This window comes from Protopterus annectens, chromosome 3.part0 (genome assembly GCF_019279795.1).
Source record: "Protopterus annectens isolate FY-2018-M chromosome 3.part0, PAN1.0, whole genome shotgun sequence".
Lineage (NCBI taxonomy): Eukaryota > Metazoa > Chordata > Ceratodontiformes > Protopteridae > Protopterus > Protopterus annectens.
Genome location: NC_056731.1, coordinates 1,900,218,067 through 1,900,238,144, shown reverse-complemented (window position 1 = coordinate 1,900,238,144; position 20,078 = coordinate 1,900,218,067).

The window sequence follows — 20,078 nt, the reverse complement described above, 5'->3', positions numbered from 1 at the left end:
TTAAGTCATGTCTCTAGTGATAAGAAGGATTGTTGTGTAAGATATCGGTGTTCAGAGAAAGATGTTTGCATCACAGAAAAGAGTCATCAGCATATTGAACTTGCATTTTTGCAGTGTAGATGTCATTGATGAATATGTTGAAAAGTATGAGGCTTAGTATAGATCCTTGTGGGACACCAATAGATACTGGCAAAAAGGTACAGAAATCATTTTTCCATTTCATTGCTTGTGTTCTATTTGGGAGTTAGCTATGGAACTATCACAGTGAAGAGTTGGTGATCCCTAAGAATGAAAGTTTATATAAGAGTTTCTGGTGAGCGACAGTATTAAAAGTTTTTGATAAGTTTAGGAAGATGGTGGAGACTAGGCGTCCAGCATTTCTATGGGTGCTGATTGTATTAACAGTATTCAGCAAAGCAGTAGTTATGATGTGATGAAGATGGAAGCCATTTTGGATTGAAGACAAAAACTGGTTATATATTAAATAGATGAGAAGCTGCATATGAATAACATGTTTAATATTTTTGACAGGGGCAGTAAGATGGCATTTGGCCTGTAAGTTGAAACATCTTATTGATTCCACACTTGTGAATTGGCATAATAAATGATTTTTCTATACAGAGGTGACTTTATTTTGGGTCTATATCAGATAATTGAACTTTCAAAAGTTCGACTGTCATATGGTCGACACCATATGATCGAATTTTTGAAAGTTTGAATGTTTTAATGGAGATTTCCGTACAGAGCGGAATGAGAAGATTTCCCTTTTCTGCACTGTTGTGTGATCTTGGAGTTGGTATATTTAAAGAGCAGGGGGTGTGGGGGGTACAGGGGGGCTTACCCCCTTCTTAAAACTTTCAGGTAGGTTATTTGTGTAGTTTATTTTTTTTATTGGATGTTCAAACTTTTAAAAGTTTGATCATATGGTGTTGACGATATGACAGTTGAACTTTTGAAAGTTCGATTATCTAATATAGACCCCTTTATTTTCATATATGGATCGATTTATCAGAATTGAAACTGGATATGCCAAAGCCTTTGCTGCTATTTTAAGATATCAAGAGCTTGGTTAGTCAACTGTTTGTTTAATATAAAATACATTTTTGGTTAAAGATAAATTACATTTTGTGTTTATACAGCCATGAACTAACAAGATGAAATTTATATCTATCTGTAGATCACAGTTGGAGATGTTTTGAAAAAGTTATTCAAAACAAGTTCAGCCCCAAAAAGGACTATGTTTTTTGGCTCCAATTCAGAGAGACTGATGATAACCTCTGATATCTAACGATGTGTCGGAGAAACTTATCTTTCATCATTGAGAAATATCTTAACATAAGTAGTTGAGTATTGGTATTGATATCAGCATAACCAAATCAGGGATGAAAAAAAGCAAAATTCAAATGCAATCAATAGATCTGAAATGAGTTTATGGGAAATGATTATTAAATGTCTAATCACCAAAATTAGTTTATGAAATAAAGACTTAGAATTTCTAATAGTGGTATAACTAATAGATTAATACCTATCTTTTGAATATTACACCTCGGTTTAGAAACTAATAAGGGTGCCTTAATAGATGAGGAGAAAAAATTATCCAACAATCTGGATAATTAAATGAGAAGTTTCAAAATATTGTTCAAGGTTAGGGATTTTGATGACCCTTTTAAGTTTATGATTAGCAAGTTTGTTAAGACTTATCCTGAGAAATTTGCAATCCCCTCTCCCCAAAAAATGCATATCAGGTCATTTATTTAACATATAAATTTGAATATTTTGAGTAAATACACATTTTAAGGTAGAAGCACCGGCAAGTAAATTGAATTTTAATTTGGCACATCTTATAGATCCAGAGGTCAGAGACTTCCTCCAGAGAAATAGTTTTGAAAAACTAACTGAATAAATCGTGGCTGCGCTTAAATCTCAAGTCTGAAGATGGCATTTACTACGCCATCAATAGACCCCCCTCAGGGGAAAGAAAGCCCCAGGTTCTGGTGGGTTTAACAGTGACTTATGTCATGCATGTGCTCCTAAATCAGTCAACCTCTTGTGTGCTTTTATCAGGGCTTTTCAGAGGGGAAGGAGTAAATCTCACATGTATTATGGCAATCAGCATGGTCCTCCCAAAACTCAATAATGGTCCTGTGCATCCAGCCAATTATTTGCAAATTTCTTTGATCAATCTGGATCTTAAAATGCATGCCTGCATCTTAGTAGAAAAATTGAAAGTGATTCTCCCCAGAATATTTCATAAAGCCTAGACAACATTTATTCATGGCTTTTTAAATGCAAATTACATTAAGACACTGAGCATCTACATAAGGGGTTTGGCTTGTGTGAGTGAACCAGATGTGGTTGCAATGGTTCACATTAAAAAAAAAGCATTTGTTTGACTAATTTGGGAATATATCTTGGAGATATTGTTTGCAATGGGATATCTAGGACATTTTATAGAGGCAATACAAAATCTGTATCAGAATCCAATCTCCAGAATACTTACCAATGCTGTACTTTTGGACAATTTTCTGATGGAATTTCTAAAGAGACCCTCATGAAGGACTTCATGAAATGTTTGAATATTTTCTGATGTTTTTAGAACTAAGTTTGTTATTGTTGTTCATGGTTACAATATGTTGTTTCAGTGCCTTGTCACAACTGCTATTGTTATTAAAGTGAGAAAAAAAAATTAGTAGATCAAAAGTCACTGGCTGCGGATGAAGTGCTGAGTATAACCTTATGTATTATATTGCCATATTGTGCTCTGAGTTGTCAGGCCTTTTCAGCAAAACTCAGAGGAGGAAAGCGGCTGGACAAGTATGATTTTCCAGGGTGTAAAAAGTGCTATAATCCTAACCAAAATCATTTTGGATGCTTCTCTTCTTGTTTTGGTGGACTATAAAGCCTTGGGTCTTGATATTTATTGTCATGGTCTTGGTGTTATTCCTGACTTTTCCAAGTAAGTTAAAAGAGACAGTAGTTGTAATTTTCTGTTAATGATGACACTGTTTATTTATCTCTGTGATATAGCTTTACTTTACTTATCTGTGCTTGACTTTGTCTTATGTGGCTAAATTGTTGAGGGCTGCAAGAAAGGTGGTTACAAAGTATTCATCTGCAGACTCTGAAGGAAGGGTGAAGAGTGGTGTCCAGTCCAGACTGCTGAGTACCATGGTATTGTAATGTGATATGTTTATGAAATTTTGATTGCGTAAAGCTTATGGCTTCCTGAAGTAGATGAGGCTCAATGTACTCACACTGAATCTCATACAGCTGCAATAAAAAAAGTAGCAATTTCCCTTCAAGACGTTCTCTGACTCCAAAATGCAAAAGCAGGTAGTGGGTCAATACTATGTTTCATACGGTCAAGCGATTTCTTCCTTACTTTCCCTTTCATAATTAAACAGTGGGTACCAGTAGCCAGCATTCTTATCCTAAAAAGAGTAGGACCTGTAGAACAGCACTGCACTATGGCAGCTACAGGAGGCCTTGTTAATGTCCTCTTTAATTTACCTGACTCACTCCATGTGACATCTTACTTTGAGGAAGTGGAGAAGCATGTCTGCTTGAGTGAATGGTGCACAGAAACTAGTGAGTTGTAAGGGTAAACGGCAAAATCACCTTCAGTGCCAGGATAGAAATGGCAGCCATGTCACACTATGACATGGCATGACAATAGGTGCTACCATCCTCATTTGAGAGTCACTAGAGATGGTAAAAGTGGGACAATAGGGTGAAGGAAGAAATGGAAGTTTCCCGAACTAGGTTGGAAAGCCTGGGTTACTAAAAAAGATGTTCATACAATTAAAGGAAAAAGACACAAAGACAGAAACCTGTTGAGTTCAAGATAATACTTATACTTCATATAGGTTACAGCACCTCATAACCATGAACCAAATAAAGTGAGTATTGGAAAATGTGTTCAGTTAAGTTATTATTATTATATTGCACACTTATTCATTATTATAAAATCAGGTGGTAAACACTTGGTACCTTTCTAAGGCAGATTATATTCTGTCTTACAAAACTGCCAATTTCTCAAAAGAATTTTATTAATGAATATAAGTTGCTGACAAAAAGTTGATTACCATAAGTATGAATTTTACATTATTAAATAAAAATAAATATTACACTGAACAATAAAAATAAGTTCAACTATTTACAAGGTTTCTACACATATAAGAAGAATGTTATTTATAATCATCTTGTTAGTTATTTCAGTTTATGTTTCTTTAGTAATTACTTGTTGTTTGTTTAATAGTTTCTTGAATTTGAGCTATGCCTTAAGTGCTGATGTTTTTCTGGTGGTTCTTCCTTTGATCAATAATATCTTTAGTTGACAAGCTTCAGTTGCAATGTTCATAAATTCCTGTAATCACTTTTCTCGCAAAAGTCAAAAGGCTCCAAAGAAGACACATAATGGAAATGGTGTGTTGAAAAGTATTAAAGATTTGTTTAATGTAAAGTTATCAGTGAATAATGCCCGTAAGAGTAAGTTAACATCTTTTCAAAAATGTATTAACTATATTACAGTCATAAATCATATGCAGACAGTCTGCTTTAAGTTCTTATCCATACCTCCAACATTTAGTTTTCTTATTAAACATGAATTCAACCTTGTGTGGAGTAATAAATGTTTTATGAAGAAATTTCCAAGAAAAAAATTCCATTTCAAAGACATTGTGATTTGCGCTGTAGAGGAAAGCATCATGTTTTTCTCACTGCTACTAGGGTAATAAGTATTAATAGTTCTAAAATAATTCCAATAGTTATTTACATTAATTTGCCTTAATCTTATTGATCTTGTATACTTTAGATAGTAGTTCTAATTCTGTAATGTCTTGATGAATCAGTAATATTAAAAAAATCTATGAATTTAGGTATTTTTTTTTAATTAAAGCATGCATCAAATTTATTTTTTCCTCAATATAAAACCTGTAATTTTGTACTTCCAGCCACATCTCATTCAATAAATTTATTCATATTATATTCTGGAATATTTATCTTTTCTTTATTCATAAACTGATACCAATATATTAGTTGTTTATCTTTGAAAGCATTCATTACATATGCATTAAATGTGTTAATATTGTTTTGTGTAAATGCTATAGGAAATGTCAAAAACAACCATGCTTTATTTTCTGGATCTTTATATATAATATTTCTGAATTTTTTTATTGTTGATGTAATAATGTGTGATTTTATCACGAAGTTTTGATTATCCAAAATAAAGTCTTTTAAAATCCAAAGAAAGTTGTTGTTGATTATATTACTGTGGCATTCATATTTTCTATTACTTTTTAGATAGATACTTTCATGTATATCTTTCCATTTAGCCTGGTAGTTTTTGTTGGTCCAACAAATAATAGTCTTTATAACAGTAGAGAGGCAATATAATTATATGTTAGGTAGATCTATTCCTCCATGTGTCCAAGTTCTTAAGTGATGATTAAATGCTAGTCTGGGTTTGTAGGGATGCCATAGAAATTTGAGTATCAGTGTATTGAATTCTTTTATATATTGCTTTGGTATGAGCAAAGCCAATGACTGGATTATATATAGTATTTTTGGTAATAATATAATCTTAGTTATTAGATATCTTTCTTCCATTGTGAATATGAATTTATTCCATTTATTTATAATGGATTTAATTTTATCTAGATAAGAGGTGTAGTTTATGTTAATGATTTGTTTTATATCTATTGTTAATATAATTCCAAGATATATTTTATGATCTCTGACTATGTATTTAGAAAATTCTTTGATATATCAGAAATATTAGTATTTATACATAAGATTTTAGTTTTATCCTCTTTAAATGAAAGACCTGATTTAGATTGGAATATTTTAATAAACTTGAAAAGACAATTAAGAGAGATTTTGTTATCTTTCAACCTCAATAAAATATAATCAGCAACTAGAAGTATTTGTGAATTTAGATTTTGGTCAAACTGTACTCCTACTATAGCTGTACTTGATCTTATATAATTCGCAAAGGTTTCCATGACCAGGGTAAATAATAGGGGAGACAGTGGGCAACCCTGTTTTGTTCCTTTAGTTATATGCACTGATTGTGAAACATAAGATCTTATTTTTATATAAGCTAATGAGTTATTATAGAGGTTTTGTATAAGTTGTTGAAAATCCTTAGAAAAATTATATTCCTGTAATATTAACCTGAGATAATTCCAATTAACTGTATTGAAGGCACTGTTGATATCTGAACTTACTATTGTCTAATTTTCCTTTATATTGTTGGTGTCGTCTATTGTAGTTAAAATTCTTTTTATATTGTCATAGGCAGTTCTGCTTCTTATAAAACCAGTTTGATCACTATGAATTAGACTAGGTAGAAATTGTTGAATTATATCTGCTAATATAGACATGAATAATTTATAGTCAACATTTAATAGCAAAATTGGCATATAAGAGGTGCATTTTGAAGGATCCTTATCCATTTTCTATATGGGCGAGATAAGTGTGTAGCTTCAGGATGGAGGAACTTTTACTAAATTTTTAACTGTTTGAAAAGTTTGCAGTAATATATTTAATGCAGTTTTGGGCATTAGTTTATAAAGTTCAGGTATTATACCATCAGTCCATGGGGCTTTGTTTAGTTTTAGTTATTAATTTGATTTGTAAGTTCGGTCATCAATATGGGTTTATCTATTATATTCAATTGTTGTTCTCTTATGCTATTTTTAGTATGTTTTAATAAAAGCTTTTATTGTTTCTTGTCGATCCATTATTGGATTGTTTTGGTTGATTTTAATAAAATGTTTTCTAAATTCATTGCAGTGACTTTTCTTTTTCTGTCTTTACTGTATAATTCTTTTATGTGTCTTGTTTTGATCATTGTTTTTGTTGTAGCTATTTTATGTAAATATCTTGGATTTATCGTATAATTCACTAGTTTTATTTTTTCTAAATTTATTTTAGTTTTATGGTTTAGAATTTCTAAATATTTATTTTGCAGATTATTTCATTTGACAGGTTGTTTTTACCATTTTGTTGTTCTAGTTTTAATCTATCTATTTTATGTTGTAGGTCTATTAAATCCTTGTCCCATTGTTTTTTCCTGAGTGAGTACCAATTTAAAATTTCCCATTTAAGCAGGATTTGAGAGCATCCCGTATATATACTTCTGATATATCCTTTGTATTATTAAATTCCATATATACTTCAATTTCCTTGTTAAAGAATTCATTAAAATCATTTAGGTTAGTGATATAGACTGGAATTCATTTAATATGGACATTTTTATTATTATTCAAAGTAAGTTCAAAAGTTATGGCATTGTGGTCTGAGATTGGACAAGAAACTATTTTAACATTGTTTAAGCTAGTGGTTAAATCGTTAGAAATGAAAACTCTATCTATTTTTGAGTTGGTACCATGTCTATTTGAGTGGTGTGTGAAATAGAGAGAGCCACTGGCTAAAAAGTTATTTGTATCTTTAATACTGAGAAGATTGTTAATGGTTATTAAAGCTTTCACTGTGGCTGATATTTTTCACTTCCCTATAGTATTTGTGTCTTTATCATTAAGAATACACTTACAGTCTCCAGCCATGATAAGGCTTCCCTTTGAGTATTGTGATATTTTATCTAACATAAGTTTGGCAGTTTTATCACCCATTCGTGGTATCCAGTAAATATTGACCAGTGAATATAGCTTTGAATTTATTTGTAGATTTACTAAACAAAACATTCCTTTATCATCACTATATGTGTTGAGAATATTTGGTAATGGTAGTGTATTTTTCCAAAGAATAGCTACTCCTCTCCTTTTCTGAGTAAATTGTGAATTAGTTATAACCGTATACTGTTTATTATTAAGTCTGCCTATATCATCTGTTAATAAATATGTTTCTTGAATAAATATTACCTGGGAAGAAAATTGTTTTATATATTTATAGAAATTATTCCTTTTGCAACCACTATTTAACCCATTTACTTTAATTGAAATACATTTAATATTTGTCATTTTTTAACCTAAAAAAAGAGATAGTTTAAGGCTTTCTCGAGACAAATAGTATGATGATCAATATATTTCTAAAGAAGATTTTGTATTAATAAATTTAAAATTCATTTGTCTTCTCTCTCTGCCCATCTTAATGAAAATAAGTCAGTTTAATAGCCCTGCTTATCCTCTTTCATTATCCCAGCAGTTAAACAAAAATATCACATCTAGCCTATCTCTAAAGTTTTGAAAGATTCAGGTGTTTTCATATATAAAGAGAAATACACAAAAATACATGCCACAAGAACATTTGACCTCCAGTTATATCATTGTGTTGTTTCACTTACCCCATTTAGTGAGTACATTCAGCACCCGTTGTTATTCAATAATTAGAAAAGAAAAAATAAAGAAAAAAGGAGGAAAAACAGAATAACTGACATGGCAAGTGGTGCATAGCTAATTTCACATGTGCACTAGAACCCAACGACTTGAAGTTACTGCTGAGGTATTTTCATTTGGAATTTGATAACAGAACTCAAATTCCCATCTCTCTAGCTCGCCACCACTCCGTCAATGTACAGCCATCGGAAACACGAAATGAAAGCATCCAGATCCATTCGCAATACCCACTGAAAAACTCCGTTCTCATCTCATGTCCAACAAACCAAAATCAAAGCCCTTTCATTAGATAGGATCACAACCGTTGAAACCAGCCACATGCACGAGAAGATCCATTCACTGCAACACATATAGAGAGAGCCAATAGCAGAAAACAAGACAAATAAATGTATTGCTCTCATCGCTGCATTTAAAATCTCCCCTACTACCAGCTATAACTCGCATTACATTCAGGCATAAAAGATCCATGACAGTATGAGTAGCAGAACCTTTCACTCATACTATTAGTTTTCATTTTAAATGTTATTCTCACACATATGGAAGCCCTCGGCACTGCACCATTGTTTTACTTCATATACTCAATTGTAGCTTTAAGAATAAATCTCTTGAGATAATCCTTTATATTAAGAAAGTCAGATATTTAGTAGTCAAAAAGTAGTACACATTTTAGTATTCAGATACAAAGTATTTACATAATAATAGATGAAATAAGTGAATTTATCTTTTAAGACACATTCTCTTTAGCTGGTTGAAGGTATTGCATGTTTGTTTTTTTCTTCTTTTCTCTTCCTTCCCCTTTCCCTTTTTTTTCACACATTTTATAATATGAAGATTGGATCATGTACATGTAAAATTAGACCTGTAAAAGACTGCTGGTTAGTAGTTAGGGAACATATATATGTTGTTCAAATAAAAAGTAATTTTTCTTTTAATTTCTTCTTCTTCTCCTCTACATTTTTCCATCCATTTCTTTCTGCCATTCTTTTCAGGGAGCTGATATTCCATTCCATTTCTTCAGATTGATCAATTATTTTTTTTTGGATTTTATAAAGGTTAATGCAGAGTCTAGATCCTTGAAGATTTTTGTCTCATCTAGAAGAAATATTTTTAGTCTTGCTAGAAAAAGTAAATGAACTTTGATCTGTTTCTTCTTTAGTTCTTTGATTAGTGGCAGAAAATTGTTCTATTTGAGATTATAGTCGAAGAATAGTCATTATTAAATCTTATTGTCCTTTCATTTAATTTGATGGGAGATTTTGCCCATGCAGTTTTAAGAATTAGTTCCTTGTCTTGTGAAGAGAAAAAAATTGACTATGACAAATATCAGAGTAGAGTTTTTATCTGACAAAGGCACAACAGCAAGGGACCTGTGCACTCTCTCAATCCCATATGACATAGCTTCCAGCAATTGAAGTGTACTAGAAAGCCAAGATGTCAAAAAGCTAATTAAGTTATTACCTTAAATTTTATCCAGCAAAACAAAAATGTGAATATTATTTCTTTCAGATCTGTTTTCCAGATCATCTATCTTATTTGGTAAAAGTGAATTCTGTTTTAATAAGTAGTCAATGTTGTTTTCTTTTTCTGACAGTCTTTTTTCTACATCATTCAGGGCATCTTCCATTCCTGTGATTTTCAGTTTCTGTTGGTTGACAGTCTCCTGAATGTGTTCCATTTGCTTTGTACATTTGTCCTTGAAGTTATCTATCTTAATATCCATTTTGTCCATTTTTGTTGACAATTCCTGTATATTAGACAAAACCATTTGAAGTTCTTTCTTAAGTAGAGGGCCTTGAGAGTTTGCCTTAGAGTAACTCATCTTGTCTGAAGAAATATCTTCCAGTTAGTTGTTTGACAGGAAAATTTAGGAGTATTTAAGTAATTTGTATATGCTATCAAAGATAAACATTTCTATTATTACTTTTACCAAAAAATAAAAAAAAATACAATAACTTAGAAATAAAATTTACTGTCAGAGATATGACATATACAGCAGAGCTGAAGAATTCTGCTCCTACCTCCTCTGCATCTTGGCCACGCCCCCCCTCAAAAACTGCTGATTTCAAATAAAAGAGGATATTAGTGATACATATTGTAATTCACAAATTGAATCTCATTTGCTCACTCAACTGAGTGCAGTGAGATCATATTCTGATTTCAGGCACTCCTACTGTGTACAAAGAGAGCATCTGGGAAATTGAAAAAAAAAAATTAAGCTTATTTCTTGCCTTTCTTGTTAAGTGGTACAGACTATTTGTAGGCTTCTGAGCCCCCAAGCCCTTCTGTGTTTGAGGGAAGCCTTCTAGCTTGTTTTTTTTTCTTATAACTAGCCAGTTTTCTAGTTTCAGCACTCAAATCTGTTTCTTTGATCTCAGCACTTGTTCAGGAAAAAAAAAAAAAAAAATTTCATCTGCTTTTACTGTACTTGTGTTTCTACCTACTTCTTTTTACTTTTGCATCATCTTAAAATACTCAATTGTATTTATTACTGCTTGGTGTAACTCATTCTAAGCCTTTTGGTTTAAAACACTTGGGCTTCGGACCAGTTAGTTGTTTTGCACTGAGAGGGTTTGTGGTCTGCACTGTTGTGGCAGAACAGGTAGCTTACATCCTTCTAGGTTGAGAACTGCTGATTGAGGGCTCAGTGTCTATTATTCTAAAAGTGTATTAATTCTGGTTTAAGCACTTGGGCTTTCAAGCCAGTTATTTTACATTAAGAGGGTTCGTGGTCTGCACTCTTGTGGGAGGAGAGGCTGGACTCTGCCCTTCTGAGCTGGGAATTTCTGGTTAAAGGCTTATAGTGCATGCATATCTGAACTGTTTCTTACTGAAGTTGGTGCGCCTTGTTTGCTGTGGCATAGACTGGATTCGGGCCTGCTGGATCTAGCTTTGTTTGTGTAACTTGAGCACTAATCCAGACATTCTCTAAAGTATTCAATGGTATTTATTACTGCTTGGTTGTAACTTGATTAAAGTGTAGCTATCATTCAAGTCTTTTGGATTAAGCACTTGGGCTTCAGACCAGTTGTTTTACATTAGGAAGGTTTGTGGCAAGCACTGTGGTGGCAGGACAGGTAGCTTTCATCCTTCTAAGTTGGGAACTGCTGATTGAGAGCCCAGTGTCCAAGTGTATTAGTTCTGGTTTAGGCACTTGGGCTTCAGGACAGTTATTTTACATTAAGAAGGTTCGTGGTCTGCACTCTTGTGGGAGAAGAGGCTGGACTCTGCCCTTCTGAGCTGGGAATTTCTGGTTAAAGGTTTATAGTGCCTGAATATTTGAACTGTATCTTACTGAAATTGGTACACCTTGTTTGCTCTAGCATAGACTAGATCCAGGCCTGCTGAATCTAGCTTTGTTTATATGCTTGTTGTTTGTTTGCTTGTTATTTCCCTGGAAGCTAATTCCACCTAATACGCAACTTCTCAGCGCTTCTGTGGATCACTAGTGATATCTGCATTGCTTACTGTACTTATTTCCTTGTTTCACTTGAAAGAAAGTTACTGTTTGTCGTTTTGCATTTAGTTACTTGTAACACATTGCACTCAAGTTACCTGGCACTTGCTCACTAAAGCAATTATATAAGTCAGCACTAAAAATTAAAAGCACTACACCCTCACTCCCCACTGGCCCTTGTTTTCAATTGAGGATTTCCCAATATTATTCTAGCATGTCCAAAGGTCAGTTGTCAATCTCCTCTCCGGTCCAGCTGATGAATCTGGGAATCTTGAGGCAATGTTATAACTGCCTCATGTACACAGACAACCCTCTCCTCCTCCCACATAACACAAATACTTGCGAGATGCAGCTATTTAGCCAAACTGGAGGCTGAGCTCTCTCAACTCAGGACTGGCAAGACCAGACAGGAGGAGAAGGCAACTACACACACCACAAAACCAGCCTCACATAATGCTACCACTCCACTGAATCAAACACATAAACACACAAAGACATACTCGGAGGCTCTGAGTAAAAATTTACCTAAACAGCAGAGGCCTCCAAAGCAGACACCCAAACAACTGCTACCTCAAGACACCCCACAAGCAACACATAAACCACAAAAGCAGTGTGCAAAGCAGTCACAGCCCTTAAGGCCAAATACAACACGAAACATACTTGTCATAGGTGACTCCATAGTCAGACACACTGACGTCCCACTCACCAGGCTGAACAAGGAGAGGGTCACAGTAAGCTGCCTATCGGGCGCTAGAATCCGCCACATAACACAAGCACTCGGGTCACTCCACGGCAAGTACAAATATGACACAGTCATTGTCCATGCTGGTGTGAACGACCTGAGACGTACCTCCCTGGACTACATGAAAAGAGACATAGAGGAGCTCTCTGATTATGTAGCCCAGGCAGGTATGACCCTAACCCTGAGCAGTATCCTTCCTTCACCAAGAATGATGCCACAATATAGAGACAAGATGATCAGCTTTAACAATTGGCTTAATGTCTGGTGTCATTCAAAGGGGATCCAGTGTCTGTCTGCCTGGGATGACATGCTTGACAAGCCACGCTGCTTCCAAGGGACGGCTTGCACCTGTCACCCTGGGATTCCGGATATTGGCTAAGGCTCTTGCCACCCCCATAGTGCCTTTTAGGCAAGGCTCAAATTCTAAACCTACCACCCTAGAAAACAAAAATGGGAAGAAACTGAGGGTAATGCTGCTCAATGCCAGAAGTCTAAATCTCAAAATGCACGCACTCGAGGCCCTTCTCAGTATGGAGAACATCGATGTCTGTGCTGTAACTGAAACCTGGTTCAAGGCTCCTGAGAGCACCCCGGCACTATTAGGTTTTAACTCATATCATGCGTTCCGGCCCCAAAACCCGGACCACACCACAAAAGGAGGGGGTGTATCCATATTCATAAAGGATACCCACACCTCCAGGTTGGTGGCAACGCACGAAGCTTTGGAAACCATCCAGGTGCAACTAACCATAGGCAAAACTGCTCTACAAATTGTAGCATGCTACAGGCCACCCTCTCAAACTCAGGAACCCCACACAGCCTTCCTGAAGACACTGGAGGGTATAAATGTATCTCCAAACACCATCATATTGGGTGACTTCAACTACCCGAATATAGACTGGGAACATTACTCAAGCCCTAACTTTCTAGCCCAACGGTTCCTGGAGTTCAGAAATTCAAATGCCATGGAACAGCTAGTCACTGTTCCCACGAGAGGAGAAAATATACTAGATCTCATTGTCACAAACATGGGGACAAAATGCTCCACACCGGAAGTATATCCCTGATTCGTGAGATCTGATCATAAACTAATCTCACTGGAAATCCACATCCCGCCCCCAGCCCAAGCAAAAAGACCATAGTGAAGAACTTCTCTAAAGCAAACTTCACACTACTCAAGACTGGTGTGGTATCCTTCAAGGCCCCTGAGCCAGTGGAAACCACAACCCAAGCTGCGGAAGCCCTTACAAATGCCTTCTATGAACACCTCCAGGACTGCATGGATCAGGCAATCCCAAATAAAACCAAGACTCTTTCCACAAAGGGCAAACATCCAGTCTGGTGGACCCCAGCCATTAACAAACTTTACAATAAGAGGAGAAAGCTATTACATGATAGAACAAAATCCATAAAAGGGAAGTCACCCCTGATCATTATTAGTAAAAAATACGAGCACTCATAAAATCAACTAAGGCCAATTTTGAGAGAAAAATTGCCATGGATTCAAAGGACAATCATAAGGCCTTTTTCAGCTATGTTAGGAACCTGGGTGGAAACTCCCAGATATGCTCAGAATTAGTCCAAAATGATACAAAAATCACTGAACCCACAGACATTGCCAACATACTGGCAGACAGGTTCAGTGCAAACTTCACCCCTCTCCCCTAAAGGAGAGATAACTATCCCAGCCGAGTGTAGCCTCCCGGACATCTCAAATGCGCAGGTGAAAGCTGCTGTCTCTAAAGCTAAAAACACAGCATCAATGGGACCGGATGGTGTCCCCGGCTATGTGCTACACGAGCTAAATGAGGAATTAAACCCGCACATAAGGCAGCTGTTTAATCTCAGCCTTACCACAGGATACGTGCCCAAGGAGTGGCGACGGCAACTGTGGTCCCACTCCACAAAGGCGCCTCTACGGACCCTGGTAATTACCGCCCCATAAGCTTAACAAGTCTAGTCTGCAAAGCTATGGAGAGGATCATAATGGAGCTCATAAACAAAGATATAGGGGACTTGCAGACATTGGACCCGACCCAGTTTGGCTTTGTCAAGGGAAGATCATGCCTTTTGAACTTGGTCGACTTCTTCGAAACAGTCACCAAGGCCATTGATGAGGGAAAGGCAGTCCATACAGCCTACCTTGACCTTGCAAAGGCTTTCGACACAATACCCCACTTGGGTATTGTAGAAAAACTTACCAGCTTAAATGTAAACCCATATGTCACAAGATGGGTTGCAAACTGGCTTAAGGACAGAATCCACAGGGTTAGAGTTGCTGGCGCTGTGTCAGACTCCAAGCCGGTCACAAGTGGTGTCCCACAGGGCTCGGTCCTTGGCACCCTATTGTTTGGCATCTACTTCTCAGAAGTACAGGCCAACATGGGAGGACTTTGGCTGACAAAGTTTGCAGACGACTGCAAACTGGGCGCCATAGTGGAAAGTGCATCGGACACGGATATCCTTCAGAAGGGACTCACGAAAAAGTACAGTTTTGTACCTACCATAAATGTAGATGTTCGAGGATCCACATTGCTGCAGTCCTAACTATTGGGTAGTCCGCTGTCCAGTCGGCCCGAATACCAAAGTATATGGCTGACGTCGGTCAGGGCGCATTAGATTGACGTCAGTACGTCAGGGTACTAATGCGCATGACCGACGTCATATCCTCAGTCTTTTCTTGCCCCAGATGTCAGAAGACCCTAAAAAGACAAGGCCTAATATACCTACACCAAAAACATGTATAATATATACAAAATCATCAGCATATAACCTCACCTACACAACCACCCCTAAACACAGAGGGAAGGAGGGAGGGTAATTGGACTGCAGCAATGTGGATCCTCGAACATCTACATTTATGGTAGGTACAAAACTGTACTATGTTCTTCGTTCCACATTGCTGCAGTCCTAACTATTGGGTAGAATCCCAAAGCAGAGGTAAGGGAGGCTGGCAAATCATAAAGAAGCAGGAGCTGACAACATGCCTTGCAAAATAGCTGTGGCAAAACCAGCCCTAGACTTAGAGTAGAGAGGAAGGTGATAATGCTTAGAGAAAGTATGCACTGAACTCCAAGTAGCTGCTTCCAAAATATCCTTAGTTGCCACCCCCCTTAGAAATGCTGTTGAAGTGGCAGTAGCCCTAGTGGAATGAGGCCTAATCCCAGCTGGAATCTCCTTGCCATGATGGGAATAACAAAATGCAATGCAAAACCCAATCCACCTAGAAATAGTTTGTTTTGACACAGGCTTGCCCTGCGAACTCAAAGCAAAAGAAACAAACAACTGCTGAGACTGCCTAAAATCCTTAGTCCTGCTCAAATAATAACGCATTGCCTGTGCACATCTAAAGTGTGCAAAATCTTTTCCCCTTTATTTTGGGGATCTGCATAAAAAGTAGGCAAATGAATAGTTTGGTTTAAAGCCACACTAGAAACCACCTTAGGCATAAAAGAAGGATTAGTACGTAATGATACCCTATCCTTATGAAAAATCAAAAAAGGCTCAACCGCCATAAGGGCCTGTAACTCAGAAACCCTTCTTGCAGAAGTAATAGCCAACAAAAAAGCAGTCTTCCATGACAAGTATTTCAGTTCAGCAGTAGCTGCAGGCTCAAAAGGTTGTAGAGTAAGTTTCTCCAACACAAAATTGAGATCCCAAGCAGGAGTAGGAGCTCTACGTGGGGGTCTTATATTCTTTGCCCCTCTAAGAAATTGCTTGAACAAAGGATGTGAAACAATGGTGGGTCACAATCATAGTGAGCTGAAATTGCTGCAGCATGAATCTTAATGGAAGAGAAAGACAAACCTTTGTCCAATAACTCAGTAAGATATTGAAGAGCCACACTCAAATTAGGCTCTGAAATCTCTAAATTCTTTGCTGCAGTCCAAAATAAAAATCTCTTCCATTTTTCTGCGTACACTTTCCTTGTACTAGGTCTTCTGGCTTCCATAATCACATTTAAAACTTGTTGAGGAAGTTGAGACCTGCTGTCTTTCAAAACAGAATATGCCAGGCTGTTAGATGAAGAGAGTGAAGCTTGACATTGAGCAGACGACCGTCCTTCTGAGACAACAGATGTGGAATCAAGGGTAAAGGCCATGGAGGCTTCTTTACCAGACTCCTCAGTAATGGGTACCAGTGCTGCCGAGGCCAATCTGGAGCTATTAAAATCATCCTTGGCTTGTCTTGTCTGACCTTTAGAAGCACCTTTGGAAGAAGAGGCAGAGGTGGAAACGCATACACATGAAGATTTTTCCAACTGAAAGAAAGAGCATCCACTTTCCAAGCTGTGTGATGAAACCTCTTTGTGCAAAACTTTGGCAGCTGGTGGTTCAGTGGAGAAGCGAACAGATCTATGTCTGGAGTTCCCCAGGACACTGTCAACTTTTGAAATACATGAAGATCCAGTTTCCACTCGTGGGGATCCATGATTTGTCTGCTTAACACATCTGCTAAGGAGTTCTGTGCTCCCGGCAGAAACCTTGCCTGAAGAGTTAGTTGCAAGCTGAGCGCAGTCTCCCATAAAATCATTGCTTGCCTGCACAATGGGTAAGAATGTGTTCCCCCTTGTTTGTTGATGTACCACATGACAGTTGTGTTGTCTGTTAGAATCAACACCTGCCCTGGAAGAAGTAACTCCTTGAAAGCCATTAATGCAAACTGGACTGCTAACATCTCCTTCATGTTGATATGTAGATGCTGTAGTCTGGCAGGCCACTTGTCTTGTATCCACTTTCCATTTAGATGAGCTCCCCAAGCAATGTCCGAGGCATCTGTCGTTAAAATCTGACTCGCCTCTGGCCGGGTCACAGAGAGTCCCTTGTTTAGGTGACATTCCTGAGCCCACCACAAAAATTCTTTTTGAAGGCAAGGTATTATTTGAATGACAGTGTCCAAATCCTGGCAGTGCTGTGTCCATACATTTTTGAGATACCATTGTAGCTTCCTCATATGCAGTTTGGCATTGGGAAGCACCAGAATACAAGATGCCATGAACCCTAATGCTTGAAGGACTGTCCTTGCAGTCAGCACGGACTGATGAGATAGTTGATGGAAGTAAAGTGATAGACTCTGTTGTTTGTCCGGGGTTAAAAAGGCCATCTGGGCTGCTGTATTCAGTCTCACACCCAGAAAGCACATGTCTTGAGAGGGTACTAGACTGGACTTTATTTCGTTCACAGAATACCCTAGGCATCTTAGCACTGCTATAACATATTCCAGATGCTGTAGAAGGTCTTCCTTTTCTTGAGCCAGAATCAGGCAGTCGTCCAAGTAAGGATAGATTTGAATTCCTTGTAGCCTGAAGTAAGCTATCACTGGAGCCAGAACCTTTGTGAATACTCTGGGCGCAGTAGATAAGCCAAAGGGCAATGCAGAGAACTGATAATGAGAATTTCCAGCTCGAAAACGCAGATACTTCCTGCAACTTAGTCTTATAGGCACATGAAGGTAAGCTTCCTTGAGATCTAAAGTTACCATCCAGTGATCTTTGCCCAGCAGAGGTAAAAGCTGTTGTAACGTCAACATCTTGAACTTGGGAATGTCCAGATAAGTGTTGAGGATAGATAAATCCAAAATTGGTCTCCACGTGTTCCCCATCTTTGGTACTAGGAACAGGCGAGAATAAAATCCTAGGCCCCTTTGTGATACAGGGACTGGCTGAATGGCCCCTATTTGGAGTAACTGAGAAATTTGCTTGTGAGCCTCTTTCCTTTGTGGAGGAGGAACGTCTGGCATGCCTTTGAAAGGGGCAATGTATGGAAATAAAACCTGTAACCGTGGTGAATGATATCCAACACCCATCTGTCTTGAGTAATTAAATCCCAATTTTCTTTGAAAAGAGACAGTCTTCCTCCCAAAGGAGCTGCCAGACGAGAATCTACTGGCAGCTGAAAAGGCAGGTCATTGGGTCTGTTTACGAAAGGACTGACCCCTGCCCTCACCAGAAGTCTGAGCAGGTGAACTCCTGTTCTAGGCCTAAAAGAACCTTGAGCTCTGTCCCTACCACGTCTAGACCTACCCCTAGACTGGGAATCATAAGCAGGATATGTCCAACCCTTAGTAGGCCAATTTCTACTAAACTTCGGTGGCTGCACCTGCAAAAATCTTTAACAGTTTGCATAGACTTAGCTTTGTCCTCCATTTTCTTTAAAACTGCTTCCACAGGCGAACCAAACAACACATCAGACTGTAAAGGAGCATCCAAAATCCTTGTCTTAACATGCTCAGCTAAATTCTGATCCCTCAACCAGGCATGCCTGCGAAGAACAGAACTAGTGGCAGCCACCCTCGAGGAGGCCTGTACAGCATCAAAACCACATTGCAAAGAATGCTTACCCACTTGTTCAGACACATGAACTAAATCCAGCAACTCTTTACACTCAATACCTTCCGCCAAAGCATCCACCTTAGATTTCAATTGTGAAAGGAGATAATTTTGATATTTTAGCATGTGAAACTGACAATTCAACGCCCTCATGGCTAAAGTGGAAGAAGTATACACTTTCTTTCCCCATCTATCTAAAGCCCTTGCCTCTTTATCAGTGGGAACAGGGTTTTTAACAACAGAGGCCTTAACACCTTTAGGTCCCTGAGAAACAGTTTCCGGGTCTGCCCTAGGACTCTTAAAAAGATACTTATGAGCTTCAGGCACCCTATAGTACCTATCAGGTTTAACAGGAGCAGGAGGCAAGGAATCAGGGTTCAAGGAAGCCTCTGCAAAAACATCTTCTACCACATTCAACACAGGAGGTATAGCTAAGGGCCTATGCTGGGGTAAAACAAGAATTCCCTAAGCCTTTTCCTAGAATCAGAGTAATCTTGGCCTTCCCATTTAAAGTGCTCCCGCATGGAATGCAGAGTCTCTGAAAATGAGAAATCCTCAGGAGGAGAAGCTGTAGGAGTGGAATCATCCACATCAGAATCAGAATAAGGAGGATACTCCTGCAAGTCTTCCGCAGAAGACTCCGAAGCCTCTGAACACTGTTCCAAACTCTCAAACTCAGGTTCCACCCTAGGCCTCTTATCAGGAGGGGGCATAGAACCTCTAATCATAGTAATCAAATCTTCTGCCATTTTAAGCATATGTTTCTTAGGCACAGAACCTGAAGTGCTAGGAGAAGCCCCCACTGAAGCTAAACTTGGCCTACCTCTCAAAGAAGTTTTGGAAACAGAAGGAGAGGCTCTAACTACCTTGGGAAGAGAGGGAAGAACAGTTACCTGAGAGGCCCCCTCAGCCTGGCCTACCTCCTGAGAGGGCACATCCTGTAACAGTAAAGTCTCTGCCTGAGACTCCAAAGAAACTCCTGGCAAAACCTCTGACTCCACTGAGCCTTCTAAAGAACCGACGTCCAGGACTGCCGGTTCATCAACCCTAGGCTTTGCAGTTTTATCCTTGCGCTTCTTGGATGAAGCGGGCGTCGGAGCATCCGACGGCATTTTATAATTACAACGCTTCCCAAACACTAACCTGGCACAGTCTAACCTTCTCTTAATAGTGCGTTTGTTAAATCTAGCACAAGAG